Here is a 5,650-nt window from a genome sequence, read left to right on the forward strand (position 1 = left end):
AATTATTGAATTTAATTTTCAAATCAACTGTGTGGGATAGGTATAAATTCCCTTTAGAGATTACTATATCCTAAATATTTAATAATTGATTGCTCAAGGAATGCCTGTAATTTATTATTTTCAAAAGGTCTGAAATGTAACCAAGTTTTTTCAGAGTTCCTACAGTAAATCTGGATCCAACATTTGTTCCGGCCTGTATTTGTTTTTCAAACAAACAAAATCAAGAGATTATCCTTAGTAAACTCTCCTCAAATGTTATCAATGAATTGTTGTCATGTGCCATGATTTTAAACCATTTCTTCTCCTGGAGAGGTTAGAAAGACCTTATAATATGTCTCCTCTTTTCAAATAGGTTTTGGATCTGAGTAAACCTTTCTGTGTCTTAACAACTTCAGTCTTGTTAGGACAGAAGTTCAAATACTCTGAAATAATATTAAATAAATATTATGAGGAGAAGGCTAAAAACAGTCGTGTAGTATGTTAATAATTAATATGCTATTTAAAAATAGATATTCTAAAAGTAAAAAATACAAAAATATTTTTACTGACCTCTGTCTCATGGTTTCTGATCCTTGGTTTTGCATGTCATTTGTGTAGTAAGCAACATCAGCCAAAGAGAGAAAAAGAAGCCAATGAAATGACCCAAAGAAACAAGATTTAATTAAATGAAGCCATGAGGAGGATTTTCCAAATCCCTTTTGCCATGCAGAATCTTCCAACTCCTAGTAGAATGATACGTGTTTTCCTCGTCCTGACACACAAGAGTTAATGTTTCTTCTCTTGGGCATAAGAACATCAAGACATATTTAGTTGAAAATAATGTGTGAACACAGTGACCACATTGTGTTGGTCACATTTTATCCAATACATTGATCTACTACTAACCTACAAATAAATGTTGTATTTGCTTTCCAGACCTATTCCAGGAAGGCTGAAGAAACTGGCTTCTTATACATATTAAATAATCTACTGGTGAATTTCTGTCAGGATAGACCAAAATGGATTTAGAATATGATACATATTTAGATTTTTCAAAGTAGACCAAAAAGAAAATCTGGGCTGCAAGGTCGAATGAGAAAACAAATGTGCGTGATGCTAGGTTAACAATCTGTTGTTTCGACCATATATTTTTGAGTAGACTAGCTTAGGTGTTGAAGTAAAAACCTCCTCCTAGGCATATATGAGATCACCATAGACATGCCGTTGTGCTAAGTACGGAAACGACTACAGAGAAGAAATATTTACACATATCTCATGATGTGTACATGACAAGAAGGCCCAATGGCCAGGGCTTGAGCTCTGGAATCGTACAGCCAGGGTTCAAAGCACAGCTGGACCAACAAATGTATCTCCTGAGGAGTGTTCTGAAGCTTAAATGATTAAACCCAATTTATAAAAATAAATGAAGAGACTACGCCTTATAGGGAGGAATAGCATAGGTTGCAGCACCCAGTCAGGTCCCACAACCGCAGCATCTTCGCACCTGGGCTTGTGACTCTCACGACCAGGGCGGTCCTGGAGATGGGAGGGGGCCTGGAGGAGCCTGGCAGAACCTGGCTTGCTCCTGGACTGAGCTTTGATCAGGCTCCGCCCCTGTGACCCAGAGGAGAAGGCCAGCGACACACAGTCACTGAGTGCCTAAGCCAGGTAGTCCCCACCAATCCTCACAGGGTGGCCCATCTGGTGCCAATCACCTGCAAGCAGCAGCAGGAAATCCCCAGGCGACAGAAAGTCCACCTGCGCCGGCGGTTGGCGGGGCCTCGCACGATGCCATAGTCGCCCCTTCTTGGTGCTTGGCCGGAACCACGCGCCTTCCCTGACGCGCCCCCTCATGTCACCAGCCCCATTGAGACGTCATCAGCCGCGGGGTTGGCCAGTGTGTGCTTCGCTGAGAGAGGAGTTGGTCGCTAGGGAACTCGTCTCCGCTGCTGATTCTTTTCTGGCGATCGCAGGCGCACAACCTGCTAGCAATGGGCAATTTCCTCAGTTTCTTATTCGTTAAATTGGTTTTCTGGCCCCGCCGGCGACCCCAGCAGCGCCGGATCCCAGCCATCCCCACCTTCCGCCAGGCTCCAGCACCTGGCCAGGTCCTCCCCGCGGCTCCTGAGCCTGCCCCTTGCCTTTTTCCTGCCCACAGGCTGCTGAATCCTTGTCTGGGTGGTATGACTCCACCTCCTAGATTCTACATCGCCCCGAAAGAGCGGTGTCCTCTCCCACAGGCCACGGGTTCCTCTCTGGGGACGCCGCCGCCTGAATCCTGGAGTCAAACCCCGGAGAAGAAACCCGCGCTGTCTGCGGAGAAATCGCTGAAGTATGGACACTGGACCTCCGCACGGATCGCTCCTCTCAGCCGCAAGTATACCCTCCTGCCTTCCCCACCTGAGCAGGTGGTCAGTTCTATGGAACTGATACCAACCAGGCTCCCCAAGGAGGTCAAGGGGAGGGCCCAAGGAGACCCGAAAGGTGATGAAAGAGGAGGATCAAATTGAAACCAAAGAGCAGGAGGTCCAAAAATAGGCCCACCCTATCAAGGAGGAAGTGTCTTTGACATCTCGACCCCTAGAGACCAGGGGAGATCTCACTTCCATGGGGTGTTGTCCTGGGCTTCTGGAGGGCAGTCTCCCATGCTCTAACTCAAAAAACTTGAGTCAGAAGGCCCAGGTGTTTCCAATGGGCTCCCTCTATGAAGAACATACCAATCCAAGCAAGCTGGAGATGTGTCCTGCCTCTTGAGACAGCTCCAGCCATGCTCCCAGATCTAGCCCTGAGCTTCTCTTTGTTGCTGGACAAGTCCACCAAGGAAATGTTGGAATGTCCAGCTTTCCAGACTTACTGGTGTGCTGTATGAAGGAGATGCAAGGAGCCACCCCATATTCCACCAAGTAGCTTCTTAAACAGGGCTGTCAGTCCTAGGCCTTGCCAAAGGACATTATCTATTTCACTGCCACTGCTGCCACTGTGTCCACTGCAACTGATGTTGTATGTAAGTGAGCTGCCCCCACAAACTGAATGTCTGGACATGGCTACTTAGAATGATTTGGGATCTTTGTGGAAGTACATTGGGGCTAAAAGAAATAGCAAAATCTTGCAGCATAAGAAGAGAATGAAACACTAACCATGCAAGTTGTACCACCATCCAGGCTGTCCCTTCTTTTTCCTCACCTGCTGGAAGACAGCAGCCTCCCCGCTTCTGGTCCAAACAATTTGCAGGTCCAAACTGTTCTTTTCACCACTGATTAGGCTGACTTGGCTGCCACCTCTCCTACCCTGCCTGTCTCCTGTCCCCAAACCCTGATCCTTTAACTCTCATTTCAGCTGAAGAAGTTCCAGGCATCACTGTGTGTCAATTCCCATCCTTCTTTTTTCTTCCCCGTCCTTCATCCAGTCCATTCTATCATGACCCCTGTTACCCCTGGCAAGCCAATCAATTCTACAGAAGTCATTTCTAGCATCTCAGCTAATACATCTGCTCACTTGACCTCACAGCCCACTTCAGACCTTGGGGCCATTTACATTGACAATACTCTTATTTCTAAGGCTGTCTTTCAGATCCACTCCTAGCTTCTGGGTGAGGACTTTTCTCAACACACAAAAGCAAAGGACCAAATGGCTTCACTAGTGAGTTCACCAAACAAATTTATTAAATAATAAATGCTAATGTTTTAAAACTTTCAGCAAATTGAAGAAATGGGAATATATCCCAATGTATTTTATGGAGTGACCATTACCCAGATACCAACCCCAGATAAAGATGACACAAAAAAATTACAAACAAATATGCAAAACTCCTCAACAAAATGCTGGCAAACTAAATCTAGTAGCATATCAAAAGCATCATACACCATGATCAATTGGGATTTGTCTCTTGTATACAAGAATGTTTCAACTATGGAAATGAAATGTATGATTGACTACATTAATAGAATAAAGGATAAAAATGACATAATCTCAATAAATGCAGAAGAAACATTGGACACAATTCATACACATTATTTTATTTTATTGGTATTTACCTATAACAGTTAATGTGTCAGATAATTTTTTTTTAATTTTATAGATGTGAAGTACAATTCAAGGTACAGTATACAAATGTTTATTATGCAGGTACCCTTGTTGATGAGGTGTTCCTCTCCCTCCCCTGGCAGTTTTCTACTACTGCCAATCCCTTTCTTATAGTATTATGATAACTGCAGCCAACAGATACATGAAAAAATGCTCAGCCTTATTTGTCATCAAAGAAATGCAAATTAAAACCACACAGAGATACCATCTAACTCCAATCATGATGGTCATCACCAGTAACTCAAAAGACAACATGCTAGAGAAGATGCAGGGAAAAGGGAACACTCCTACACTGTTGGTGGGGGTATAAATTAGTACAGCCTTGGTGGAAAACAGTGAGACAATCCCTAAAAGATCTAAAAATTGACCTTCAATATGTCCCCACAATCACCCTATGGGGAATACACCCAGAGGAACTCAAATCATTCTATGAAAAAGGTATCTGTATACGCATGCTTATTGCAGCATTATTCACAATAGTAAAAACACGGAACCAACCATGCTGCCCATCAAAAGAGGACTGAATAAAAAAATGTGGTGCATATACATGATGGAATATTAAGCAGCCATAAAGAAGGACAAGATTATGATCTTTGCAGCAACTTGGATGGACTTAGAGTCTATAATACTAAGTTATTTATCACAGAAAAAAAGAACTGAGTACCGCATGTTCTCATTCATAAATGGACCTTGAAAAAGTATCATATTACTATAAGGAGATTGACAGTATTGGGAATCTGCCATAGAGGGGGGAAAGGGATTGGCAGTAGTGGGAAACTGCTAGTGGAAGGGAGGGCACACCTAATCAACAAGGGTACCTGCATAAAGAACTTTTGTATACCTAAACCTAAATTGCGCCCCACATTTTTAAAAAACTTTTTTTAAAAGATTAAGATGGGATTAACAGTAGCAAACATCTGTCTGGGGACGGGGAAACACCTCTTATCAACAGGGTGCCTGAATGAAACGTATTTGTATACCTAACCCTTAACTGTACCCCACACTATCATAATAAAAAATATTGATAAAAAAGATTAAGAACTAGACAATAATGCCATCTAATTTATATTTATCATAGTGCTGGAATTCCTTCACAGAGAAATTAGACAAGAGAAAAATATAAAATAGATGCATATTAGAAAAAAATGAATGTTTCTGTTTGGTAATGACATGAGAAGATATTATAAATATGTGTGTATACAACATGCACACACACATGTGCATGTGTGCGTGTATGTGTATGTGTGTGTGGCAGGGCTCGACCATTAAGTTTGCAAACTCACCTTGGAAAAAATGCTACATATCTACTGTAACTTTTGAAGTAATCCCTTTGGGTGTCTGATTCACCTTCACAGCAATTTTGGAACTCTTTTTCAGGAGTGGCTATCAGAGCTGTTGTCATATTACTTGTAGTGTCCTGAATATCTTCAGATGTCTTCCTTTCAATATTTTCTTTATTTTTGAGTAGAGAAAAAAGCAACTGGGGTCCAGATCATCAGAGTAGGAGGAGTGTTGCAATACAATCATTTGTAGAGTGCTGCTAATGTAAGTGCACAGTGAAAAGTTTGCAAACTTATTTGTCAGATCT

This window comes from Carlito syrichta, unplaced genomic scaffold (genome assembly GCF_000164805.1).
Source record: "Carlito syrichta isolate Samal-C Ts95f unplaced genomic scaffold, Tarsius_syrichta-2.0.1 Scaffold303751, whole genome shotgun sequence".
NCBI classification, from domain to species: Eukaryota; Metazoa; Chordata; class Mammalia; order Primates; family Tarsiidae; genus Carlito; species Carlito syrichta.